Consider the following 13,459-nt stretch of genomic DNA (forward strand, 5'->3'; position numbering starts at 1 on the left):
CCTACCTCTAGTAGGAGAGATGTCCCAGTTCCTGTTCAAGAAAACAGAGGCAAAGAAACTGTTAAAAATATTAGCTTTCTCATCTGCTGTAGCCACAAGATTACCATTTGAGTCTTGCAGGGGCCCTACATTGCCTGGTGCCCTCTTCTTGCTCCCAGTGTACTTGAAAAAGGACTTTTTGTTGTCCTTAATCCTGGACGCTAGCCTGAGTTCCATCTCTGCCTTGGCCTTCCTAATAGCCCTCCTACACTCATGGGCTGAGGAGGAGTACTCCTCCTTGGTGATAGCTCCTCCCCTCCACTGGTTTTACGCCACCCTTTTAGTCCTCAGGCATTCCTGAATGCCCTTGCTGAGCCAAGGGGGTTTCTGAGCTCTCTTACCCCTCTTGCTTCTCTCAGGGACTGTTACCCTTTGGGCCTGGAGGATCATCCCCTTAAGCTATGACCATCCCTCATGGACTCCCACCTCCTCTACCTTCTGGGCCCTCAGTGCCTCCCCCACTAAGTTCTGGATGAACTCTCTTCATGCCCAATGAGAGAGATATCTGAATAAAAAAAAAATCTTAAAAGATTAATATAAAATTGGGTATCTTGATATTTGCAATAACAAAAAAAAAAAAAGAATAAGGAACTAATGCAAAAAAAAATTAAAATAGTATTTAGGATTTTTTGTTTTGTTCCAAGAATGAATGAAAACAAATTTTCAAATCTTGAAAACTCACAAAATGGAAGTGCCAACCTTGGGCCGGCTCTAGATAAAACTATCCTGTGGCAAGCTTTAAATCCAGCTGCAGATATCACAGACCTAAAACACAGTCGGTATATAGTTTCTGTAGTGAAAGTTCCACATCCTTTCTTAAAATTTTAGGTTCCTAAACCCCTATAATAAATTTAGATCTTTCATTTTAGAGACTAGAAGATTCCATAATGAGTTAAGCCTCTTTACAGTCTATTTTAATAAAGCACAGCTTTCTAAATATACAGAGGCTATAAAACATGCAGGTTGCAGCAATAATATGTTTAGTAGCCTTGCTTGATAAAGTGGAAATGTTTGCATGTTTCAAATTACAAGCAATTTAAAGTAGGAAGTAAGCAAACTAGCTCTTGCGTTATGAAGCTTGACATTGTTAAGCCTTAAGAGAACACATACTTCAAAGTCATAGAGACTGAAATATGCCCCGTAAGCTTGGCAAGAGGAGCAATGCTATAATGATATAGTGCACAACAAAAATCACTACAAACTTCCATTTCAATGCAACGTAGCCCAGCCATAAACTATAAAATCTACCGCCAGTATGATTTTTTAAATTAATTCCTTATTCATTTTCATATAAGATTAATGCAAATAAGCCAATGACTATCAAACAAGGAAAATAATCTTTGTAAATTGTAACTATTAAAAACTTGCACACATTAAACTAATTCATAGATTGAGAAATATCATATGATATAACAACAAATTCCCCTTAAAACTACAGTAAATCACTTCCTCTTGCACCCCACCCCTTTCTTCCCTGCATCACTGTGACTGCTCCTATTTTCCCAATATAGGCCTTAATCTACAATAAGATTCACATTCATATTTACCAGTAATGTTGTTCATATGAATAGTACCAGTAAGAACAATGGTACCATTCACATACACAAAGCTAACCACATGTGTAAGTATTTACAGAATGTGAGCTATAATGGGGTCAAATAATTAAATTACTGCAGGTAATGGAACAAAAAATTAAAAACTGACCAGAATTTCAAACAAACAAAATATCACAAATAAACCCAGCCTCTCATTTGTTTGTTAAATTGTGTGTGCAAGTGACCATTAACATACATGATTATGTGCAACATACTAATTGTTACATTAGTATTTAATTTACTAATGTAACAGATTCAGAAGTATAGTTAAACAAACATTCAGGAATTTATTCTTAAAGATGACTGGAATGAAAAATGTACATGCAGATTCCAGGGAAGAGAAATAACAAGCCATTTAGGGTGTGTATAGACGAAACGAGGGGCATATGTGCACACCACTTTAAAGCGGGTTAAATGCTTTTGCACCACTTTAAAGGCATTGGTGTTTGCATGAATCGGAGGTATTGTACATTAATTCCAGCTGCTGTAGCACTTTCAGTGGTGTAATGCGCCTTAAATGACTTTGGGGTGCAGCAAACTAAGCCATCTCCGAGGAGTTTTAGCTACAGCCGCGGAGCGAAGCACTGCCTAGGAAGGCAGGCTCCACTGAAGGGGGGGGGAAAAAAAGCAGTGAGTCTGATCTTTTTTTTTTTTCCCCCCTGGAGTCTGCCTGCCTGCATGAGTTGCACAGGGGCCTGGTCCTTCCCTCCGCGACTGCAGTACCCCCTGGGATTGCCTGAGCTGGGTGCCTGTGGGTGGGGGCCACCTGGTGGGGGTGCTGCCACTGCCACAGAGGGAAACACCAGCTCTCCCCCATCCCCCCCCATCGCAGGGACCACTCTGCCACTGGCAGCTCACCCTCCCCTCCCCACTGCCAGAGAGGCAGGTAAGACATGGATGTAAATGACACAGGGGATTACTTGCTCTAAATTGAAGCAGTGTTTTTAAAAACCCACCACTTCAATTTAGGGCAAAGTAAACCCCCGTTTCATCTACACATGCCATTATACAAGTGTTCAAGTAAAGTTAATATGCACAAGTCAGATGCACAATCGTGGATCTACTTATCCTTTGAACGTAAGAATCATAATTCAGTCTAATTTATACCATTGCTTACACTGCTCCCAAATCAAGACAAAAAACCTGATCCAAAACAGCTTTTCATTTAAAAAAAATATTTTAAATATTTATGCGTACAATTTTGAGGAAAAACAAATAAGAAAAAATATTTTCTAGATCTAAAGTGAAAATATTTTCTTCAAGTCTCCCTTCTCTCTTGCTTTACCTATATGAACTAAACTCAAAACGGTGTCAAATAAACCATCAAATTTGCTCCATGTATCTTGAACCATTTGTGTGAGTTAGAAACAGTAACTGATAAACCAGATATTTTCACCATACACAAAAATAATATATCTAATCATAAAAAAGTAAAATGAGGCTGGAGTTTTACCCAAAATGTTGAGTAAATTATTCTGTGAAATTTCATCCTGCCGCATCTACTATTTCCAGTACCTGTCAGGGGAGCCTGCAGCATAGGTCACATCTACACAAGCAGGGATGTGGATTTGCAGCAGCACACATAGTAGTGGCACAAATTTGTGCTACTACTTTGTGCTGCAGTGATTGCCCCTGCTCGTGTGGTTTCCAGTGGGACACATTGTCCCACTGTTCCGTGTGCTGCAGAGGGTGCTGGTTGAGGCACAGGGTGTCTCAGTGGGGAGCAAGCCAGGAGGCAGCCCCCAAGCTGACCCTGTGCCCCAGACAGCTGGGGAATGACATGTGGAGACAGGGGGAACAGGCAGCCCAGGGCCGCCTGCTCCCCCATCTCAAGGTACACTGTACCCAGCCATCTCTGCACTTGTCCCAACGCACAGGACTTTGGTGTATTTTGCGCTGCTTTAATTTTAAGGGTATTTTTTGCTCCCAGGAAATCCCAATAGCAAATTCTGCTCCAGCACTGCAAATTAGCAGTGCTGCACATAGTTTAACATGCAACACATGCGGCTTATGGTGCTGCAAAGAGCATAAGAGGTTTGTAGCACAACAAACCACACGTGCCTGCATGTCTTGATCTGGTCATATATTAGCAAAGACTCACAATAATGCTGTGAAATAATGAGTATTATCTTAATTTTAAAAGATAAAGAATCAGAGGATACATACAGGTGAATAAATTATTCCAAGTTAGGATATAAGTGGTGCTTACTACACCTCAGCTACTTTCTTGCTTAGGCTTTGTGTGTCCACTCATCCCACTGTGGATGAAAGGCAAACAGGTGCAGCTTACCCCTCATTCAGTGATTCTCACCCAGGGTGCTGCAGCATGCCATGGGGTGCCAGACAGCATTAGCACTGTTAAGTCACAAAATAAGCTCAGAGATTTCAAATAGGAATCAGGTTTTAAAAACAATCTGACTTGTGCTCTTTCTGATGTGTTAGGGGTGGTTTTTGCAACAGAAGATTGCTCTATTATTTTCTGTAGTCAAAATTTAGAGAAAACTAAATGCTGGTATTTTCTGAGTAGTGCCTCAAGCCTAATGAGGAGTGCCTTGAGTCTACAAAAAAGGCTGAAAACCACTTCCCTAATTAAAGCAGTGCTAAATTACCACGGTTTAGTTTTCACTTTTTGTGGGATAGGACTAGAAACAAAACAACTGCTGCAGAGTACCCGATTCACAGCAAATCCCTCCCCTTTAACTCAGTATAATTTGTTCATCTGTCCATACCCTACAGAAAAGCAAGTGAGGTCACACTGAAAATCAATTGCAGAACAAGGCAAAAACCCCAGGACATTTGGCCCTCGGTTCTGTGCTCTATTCAAGAGACCAAATTTTTCACTTAAGATTGATTACCTTTACATGTCTACTGGATGACAGAAATAGAATGAAATCTCAATTGTAATGGAAATAGCCCATTAAAAAATTTCAGCATTGTATGATGCGCATGTGTATGCATGTATGTGTGTTTGCACACATGCGCATGGGTGCATGTGTATATTAATTGTTGGCTTTTTCCTATTTGAGAACAACTTAAAAGGAAAATTGTAACAGTAACCTAGCACATTACTCTTGCCTTCGTTTCTAAGATCATCAATTAGACTTCTGAAAACCAATATGCCTTTTACCTGATCTACATATTTTTTCCCCTTCCAAAGTTAAAAGACACTCTATTGTGCCCAATTAGATAATCTCCAGACACTCTTCCTCTACACATGGTATATTTTTACAGTCTGAGGATTTGTGTGTTTTTTTAAGTTTGTTTTTTAATCAGAAACATAAATGGATTCAGCAGAAAAAATACTCATGGATTTCTGTGGGTTCAGGACATCACAAGAGGAATTGACTAGTTTGATCCAGGCCACATGCAGGTAGTATATGTTTATCCTGCTGATTCTGATTTAATAAGCAGCTTCAATTGGTTATAAAATTTAAAAAAAACCTGCATCTTTATGGGTTGGGGGGTTGTAAGTCATGCGCATTCAGAATCAGAATGCTTTGTCAGATAATGCTTTCAGTTGATGCTTTTGGGGACTTGAATGCATGTAGCTCCTGACAATGATTATATGCACGTGTTCCATATAATGCCAAAAGCACACCCATTATGAAAGATTAGTACAGTTGTGCTTATGATGTATTTAGGTCGTCTGTTACTGAATATTTCTACTGTCAGTACAACAAAAGTGTGATGATCACAGTTAAAACTTAACAAAGAAAATGCTGTCAGGCAATTAGTAAGCTGAAGTCAGCAGTACTAAAGTGAAATATATCATGTTTGGAATAGCACATTACTTTGCTTGTGATAAATGTTGAAACAGGTCCTCATATACAGAATATATCCTAGGCTGAGAAAGAAGTTTAGCATCTCCCAGAAAAAGATACAGGAGTTAAATTTGTTACTAAATTCTTTACTACTCTTTCTAAGTAGTCTCAGGTCCATGAGCAACCAAGGAGGTTAGCATTAATTAATTATAGTACAATTGCCTTTTGTATGAAAAAGGTAACATCATACCATACAAAAAAACTATGTTACAAAGATGTACCTGTGCTTGAGAGAGGCAGAGAGATAATATGAAATGAACTGGATATCAGGCTTTAGACCTGTGGGAGAAAATATGAATGAATTGGATTTCTAAATGCACGGAAACAAAAGTTTATGTCAAGTTATGTAGTGCCCTGACACTATTAGACTTTACTTTGGCAGAATAACAGACATAGGCTAACAATGTTTAAAGCATTAGGCCTCCCCAGTTAAGGAACTATTAAACACATTTAATAATTTTTTTTTTAAACATGAACATGGGTGGATCTAGGATTTTGAAAAGCAGGGGGTACAAATGATGTGGTGCATCATCACATCTAACATTTTCTTAGAAGTAAAAAGAAACTAGAAGCTTTACTAACATGCCAAGGGCCTATGTCTATATTATTCATTTTACGATGGAAGCAAAAATAAATATAACGTATTGAAATATGCATTAATTTGCTACATAATGTAATAAAAGCACAACATCCTCAAATACTCAAAAGATGTTATTCCTTTAGTCCTGTATTCATTAGAATTAAATGTACATCTCTTTCAGATTTATTAAACAAAATCAAGCCTACTTGAACACCTTGATAGTTCATCCAATGCTTCACTGAAAGCTATTTCCACACCTGAGTTAATATTTTTAGTTAGAGTTAGAAACAGTCTGCAGAACTATGAGATAGGAGCTACATTACCAGGACCAGCTAATAGACAGCACCAGCACTTGTCCACGTTACACCTCTCCTGTTACCATGTTACACTTTTCCTTTGTCCACATGATAAACATCGTCATTAAGCTAGCTAAATAGCATCTGTGTATCCACACTGTCATCTGATTTTATCTTTCTAGATTTTTTTTTGTGCTAATTTAAAACACCTCCGATATGTTTTATTTTTAGCTCCTCAATTTCTTCCATGTGGGGTTTATCATTTTAAATTTTGAACATGGATCTGACTTATGCCCAAAAATGTGATTTTCCCTGCTTTGCAATTATTACACCGCAAGGTGCTGCTTGGGTTCACTCGGTAATCCATGGAAATCCATCGAATCTCTACTGCAATACTTCAACAAGACTCCAAGTGATAATCTTGCAAATTTTAACTGGTGATTTAGTTCAAGATTCTGATGAATGAAAAATACAACTTTTTTGGATTCCAAAAAAATTGTTCCCTGTGTTCTCATGCATGTCGTGGCAAAGATCAAATTGTTATGGGTCAGGCAGTCCAAGACTCAGGTTAATTAAAATTACTTTTGTTGGACTGGGTTTTTGGTTTGGCAGGGCTGGGTGGGGCAGGTCAGGAATGAGGGGGATCGGCAGGGCTGGGAGGGTAGGAGTAACTTGGGTTGTAAATGTAACCCAGGTGGTACTCATATGAGGTACCCCCTCTCCAATTGAAGGGATTTCACAGATCTTAATGTGCTATGGGAGGAGTAGCCACTTTTGGGGGAGGTAGAGCCGAGACCAATTGGAACTTAACCATGTGTGAGTTTAATAGGGAAAGAACAGGGTGGAATATAACACATATGTGGGGGGCAAGGGGACCCTGGGAGATAATGGTACCCCACTCTGGGCACCTGGGGTGGGAGAGAACCAGGGGAGCAGGGGGGAGTCAAAGGGATTTTAGGTGAATATACACGTATAACAGACAAATCAATAACAGCCATGAGGCGCAGGTTTCACAAAATATAAGATGCAAGGTTTCACAAAATATAAGGTGCAAATCCCACAAAATTTAAGGCACAGGCATCCTAGTGGGGAGAGGTAAAAGAAGCGATGGGTACCCCCCTCCTCGGTAGGGATTCCCTTTTGCAGGCAACTCAGCCCTCCAGTACCCTGGCTGGGAATCAAACCCAGGTCACCCACATGGCACCCAAAAGCTGTACCACTGAGCTATTAATACCTAGGCCACTAACTGTAGCTCCAGGCTCTAGTGCCTCCAGGATCCTCCATGTGCCATCTGCATGCCAAGCTGCCCAGCTTCATAGCAGAGGGGAGTCAGAAAGAACCCAAGCTGCCTTTGATCCCAATGGGATCCAGCGCACGCCGCTCCTAGGAGGGTAGGGGACTGCAGATCAGGAGTGAAGGGCTCTGGCAGTGTATGGTGAGGGCTGTGCTAAACTGTTATATGTGGCTGTTGCACTCAGCTCTGGGGTGTATCTCAGCCCTCCCCATACATTGTTATATGCAGCTGTTACATCTCAGAGCTGGGTGCATATCTGCCATTCCCATATATTGTTATATGTGGCCATTACACCCCAGAGCTAGGGCCACCCCATGCCATACCTCTGGCACTGGGGACTCTCCTAGACATCCCTGATCATGTGGACTGGCCCAGGAAAGATTTTCAGCTGTCATCCCAAACCCTGCTGGTGAACCTCACTCCCTACATGCAGCTCCCTGCCCCTTCAGCCCAGTTAGTGCCCCTCACTCCTGACCTGCAGCACCCTGTACCCCAGCCCAGCTGGTGCCCCTCACTCCTAACCTGCAGCACCCTGCACCCCCAGCCCAGCTGGTGCCCCTCAATCCTGACCTGCAGCACCCTGTACCCCCAGCCCAGCTGGTGCCCCTCACTCCTAACCTGCAGCACCCTGCACCCCCAGCCCAGCTGGTGCCCCTCAATCCTGACCTGCAGCACCCTGTACCCCCAGCCCAGCTGGTGCCCCTCACTCCTAACCTGCAGCACCCTGCACCCCCAGCCCAGCTGGTGCCCCTCAATCCTGACCTGCAGCACCCTGTACCCCCAGCCCAGCTGGTGCCCCTCACTCCTAACCTGCAGCACCCTGCACCCCCAGCCCAGCTGGTGCCCCTCAATCCTGACCTGCAGCACCCTGTACCCCCAGCCCAGCTGGTGCCCCTCACTCCTAACCTGCAGCACCCTGCACCCCCAGCCCAGCTGGTGCCCCTCAATCCTGACCTGCAGCACCCTGTACCCCCAGCCCAGCTGGTGCCCCTCACTCCTAACCTGCAGCACCCTGCACCCCCAGCCCAGCTGGTGCCCCTCACTCCTGACCTGCAGCACCCTGTACCCCCAGCCCAGCTGGTGCCCCTCACTCCTGACCCACAGCCCCCTGCACTCCCATAAAGAGGCAGCAGTATGACTGTCAGGCAGAGCAATGGCAACCAGAGGATGGTCAAAAGGGGACACAGACATGCTGCTGGGGACAAAAATAAGTTTAGAAGGAACAGCAGTACAGCAGCAGCTGGTTAATGGGGGCTTTTTTTTAAAGAGCTGGGGGCTGCAGCTGGGCAGGGGTGCTCAGGGGGGCTGGGGGAGCAGGCAGGGGTCTCCCCATGGTCCCCTCCTTCAGGCCCCCCTCCCTTGCCCCCTACTTACCAGCATGGAGTCCTGGTCCAGCTCCCTGCTGCAGTGAGCAGGGACTGCCCAAATCACCGAAGCTCTCCGAATCTTTTCCGAATCATTTTGGAGAGCTTCAGATAGATTTGGACCTTTTAACTGGTCTCCTGATTTGATTCAGATTTGGAGATTCAGCTACCAAATTGGGCCAAATCTCCTCCCAACTGAATCAGCACCTGAAGCTTTGCACAGCCCTACTAAGTGATAAGAAAATTCCTCTCACTGAGCCCGAGCTGTTTCTTTCTTCACCTGAACCCACACCATGCCCCTGCTGTGGGCCCATGCTGGCCATTTTGTGGTGATCGCAGGGGGAGGGGAAGGAGGAGTTGGAATAGGCTGATCACAGCTCTCCCAACCCCACTTTGGGGGAAGCTGTCCTGGGCACGGGGATCCCTGGTACCCAAGGAATCTTAATCAACCTCAATAAGAATCCCAACCCACCCCCATGCTGGCTCTCAGCTTTGGAAAAAGTCTGCTTTTTGATGTGAGGATACAAAAGACAAGAGACACAGGATTCTTTCTATTTTACATAAAAATTCCTGTAGTAATGTTTCCATTCAGGCTTTAATCTGGGTAGCCTGGGTACATGATACCCAGATGCCAACACACAGGGAGGCAGGGGGGGATGGACAGCCAGACCCTTTATGTACCCTTGTGTAGCCCTAAGTGTACCCATACCCAGCACCTAGTGCAATAAATGTGCAGAAAAAGTGGGGGGCAGAACTGCTTTGGGACCAAGCTTGGGCACAGGGGTAGCCCCTTTGGGAGGCCTGCAGTACAGACCCACAATGCCAATCCAGACTTGTGAGGGGGGGCAGGCAGGCTCACTCTTGCAGACCTTTGCATGAAAAAATTTCCCGCCCCAACCAGCAGTGCCCCGTGTAACAAGCAACAAGTTTCCCCAAAAAAGCAGGAGGCTTTGCAAGGGAGACAGACAGCACTACCTATTGAACTCAAACCCCACCAAAAACCTGTGGCTTTCAAGCAAAGCCACCAACAATTCCCCCCAAAAAACAACACAGCATGACCCAAGAAAATAAACCAACCAAAATATCAAATCTTGTCCTAAAACGCTACCTGGCAGTAAAGTAGTACTGAAAGGGCAGGGGGGTAAAATTGTTCTGATGTGTCCCCTAGAGCATTTTACTAGTTATAGCAAAATAAGCCATTACACAGTAAATCATGTCCATGTTACTGAATTAGTCATCATACACTAAGGAAGGAAAATTAAACCAGAAACATTTTTAGCGGGTAAATGCTGATTATGTGGACACGCACCCCAGAATTGCAAAAGAAATGGTAGCTTAATTAGCAGAACATTAAGACCATTAAAAGGGAGACAGGGTGGTTGACTCTTGTGAAATGAAAAGCTTAGAAGAAATCAGGCTTCACAATAAGCAACTGCACCACTGAAGCGCCCCCATCCCTCTCCTTTCCCTCCCCCCAACCCCGGATCTGAATGAGAGCTAGAGTCAAAGCTAGCCTATACAGATGCAGCTTAATTTTAGTCAATGGAGAGTCAGTTTACACTATCTCTGAATTTGGTTCAAAATTTTTTTCTGGGCATAGTATTAAAGCACAAGACATTGAGTGTTTCCTTAGCTTTGTTAAGAAAATTGTCTCAACTATAACAACATATGAGGCTATAAGAACATTGGCCAGATTATCTGTGGACAGAAACCCACCCCCCAAACAAAATATAATTTGATTAGGAATATGATACAAAAAAATGTAAGTCGAAGGGAAGCCAAAGCAGACAAAAGTCACACCTAGAGTACAGGGACAGGAAAATGAATCCAGGATGATTTAAGAAGAGTCCTGAAACTCTCTATAACGATTTAAACTACCCAAAAGTCGTCTAAACCAGTGGTCTCCAAACTTTTTTGATCGTGCACCCCTATCAGTAAAACATTTTTGAGCATGCACCCCCCAGTGTATATATATTTATTTCTTTATAAATTATATACATGTACTACTTGCGTACTGTACGTGACACGTGACCGTCTGACATATGGACCGAGTGAGGGCGCCAGTGTCAATCCATACATTAAATATTAGTAAAGCTTAATTTCTTTCTTATTTTTTTAGATAAAAAATAAATATAAATAGAAGTTCTAATATTTTCTTCCCACACCCCAATGGATCGTCTTGTGCACCCCACTTTGGAGACCACTGTTCTAAACAACAGAACAAATATGGAAGCTCCAAAAGATTTCTTTGCTATGCAGAAGGCAACTCCACACCCCGGAAGAAATACAGTTATATCAGAGAAGAGGCCAGGAGTCATGATCTTTTAAAGACACAAATAAGTTAAGAATGTAATGGTAATGAGGAAGTAATAGATCACTGACTATGACTGATTTGAATTGAACAGAGCTCCCATTGCAAATTAACATTTTTCCAGTAGTCCCCATATAAGCTATGTCTACATGGAAATTAGAAGGTGTTACTGCAACAACAGGAGCAACCGATGTATGATCATAGGAGTAGATGCAGCCTTTTGGGGCATTGACTCCTGTCCACTGTATTCACAAGCAAATATGTGCTCAAAGGTTTCTAAAAATCATTCCTTCCAAATCCTCACAGACCACAATACACAGTTAACTTTAAACTAGTTAACTCTGGCTCCAATAGCCCTGAAGCCATGGCACCCACCCTTTGCAAGAGGACCAAGGACCTTGTTTCCAGAAAGTTATTTTCTGTCATTTGCACAGCTCCCAGCCTGTTGCTGTTTTCAGAATGGGAGGGAAGAAAGGGAGAAAGGGAGTTCAATCTTGGTTTTTTAAACCCCCCTGGAGGGTGGGGCAGATGTATTGGAGCCCCCCAAGGTCGGGGGGGGTGTCTCCAATTCACCCACCCCACCCTTCAGCACTGGCTGGGGAGCCCCAAGAATGATACCTCCACTGCCGTTCCCCCCCCACATTCTGAAAACACTTTGCAGAAATCATTCTGGCTTACAGCTTGCAGCTGTACTTCCATCTGAACCCAAAGTGCTGTAAAATACAGTGCTTCAAATTTGATGCTTCATTTTACAAGGGTTAATTTAAAGCACTGTACCTGCTCTTAAAGTGCTGTAAAGCTGTGCACTTCTGTTAAATCATGGCAATAAAGTGCTTTAAATGGCAAAAAAGCAAATTCTGTACATGCCCACTAGCCAAAAGTATGAAGATATATATTAAGATTATTATCGAGGGTTAAAATGTGAAAGGAAAAAATTAAAGGAAAAATAAAAGTAATACAGATTTTTTTAAATGGTTGGGCTATTGAACTGCATTTTACTGATAATATTATAAGAACAAAAAGAATGAATGACTGGAAAGCAATGGAGATATATAGATGAAAAAAGCAGATAAGAGAGCACATGAAGGCTAGGTACGGATGGTCAAAAAGTCCAAGGCTGAATCAATTCAGTCTTTGCAGTTTAGTCTAAATTGCACAGATTAAATTGAAACATAAATAAACAGACATTTACCTTTGATTCAGGAACTGCAGCTACATGCCTGCAGTGGCTCAGGTCAGAAACCGGGGGGCACTAGAGCATGGCTCTCTGGCTGTATGTTCAGTTTCTCTTCCTGCTGCCCCGAGGTCTCTGGGATTTACAGTCCAGAATTACAGCAGCAGGAGTCTGCAGGGTTACTCATCACTTCCTCTTCCTGCTTCCAGGTGCCTCTGGGATTTGTAGTCCACAGACACAGCCAGAAGTAAGTTTAAGCAGGGGAACAAGTGTTTAACCCCCCTCTGTAGGCCCAGACCCCGGCCGAGGTATGCCTGGGTGGGGGCAGCAGTCCCCCCTGCAGACTGGGCTGCATTCCCACAGCTGGGCTTCCCCACGCCTCCACTCCCTTGTCAGACAGTACAGAAGTTTCGTAAGCCAGTTTGACCCAAATCAGTTAAGTCTGATACTACATTCAACCAGGTTTATCTTAAACCAGTTTCAGCTATTTTGAAATGGGTTTATGTGCACTGCGCTTCTATTCTGTTACAGGTTTAAACCAGTTTCTAATCACTTAAACCAGTTTATGTGTAACTTCTTTCCCTAGCTAACTTGACTGAAAACAAAAACATCCAAGTCAATAAATCGGGATATCATATATGCCAGATCATTAAAGGTCCTTCCTCGTAGTTCAGACCTAGTTAAGGATTACCTGGAGGGCTTAGATGTGTCCAAGTCAGCGGGCCCAGATGACCTTCATCCGCGGGTGCTGAGGGAATTGGCTGGTGACATTGCGGAGCCTTTGGCACAGCTGTTTGAGGACTCCTGGTGCTCAGGCCAAGTCCCTGAGGACTGGAAAAGGGCCAATGTGGTCCCTATTTTCAAGAAGGGGAGGAAGGAAGAGCCTGGCAACTACAGGCCAGTCAGCCTCACTTCTATCCTGGGGAAGGTCCTTGAAAAAATTATCAAGGGCCACATTTGTGAGAGCCCTGCAGGGGAAGTGATG

General features: G+C 43.4%; 1 long non-coding RNA gene across 1 annotated transcript in view; it reads right to left on the reverse strand.

The window, feature by feature from the left end:
• Positions 1–3,556: 3,556 nt before the first annotated feature.
• LOC109289599 overlaps positions 3,557–13,459 on the reverse strand; it is a 127,806-nt gene continuing 117,903 nt past the window's right edge. The window contains exons 6-7 of the long non-coding RNA XR_002095419.1: positions 5,677–5,734; positions 3,557–3,892 (exon numbers count right to left, since the gene is read on the reverse strand). This is a non-coding gene — a long non-coding RNA (uncharacterized LOC109289599). The remainder of the gene's footprint in view (positions 3,893–5,676; positions 5,735–13,459) is intronic.

This window comes from Gavialis gangeticus, unplaced genomic scaffold, assembly GCF_001723915.1.
Source record: "Gavialis gangeticus isolate Ggan-Ray unplaced genomic scaffold, GavGan_comp1, whole genome shotgun sequence".
In the NCBI taxonomy this organism is placed as follows: Eukaryota; Metazoa; Chordata; order Crocodylia; family Gavialidae; genus Gavialis; species Gavialis gangeticus.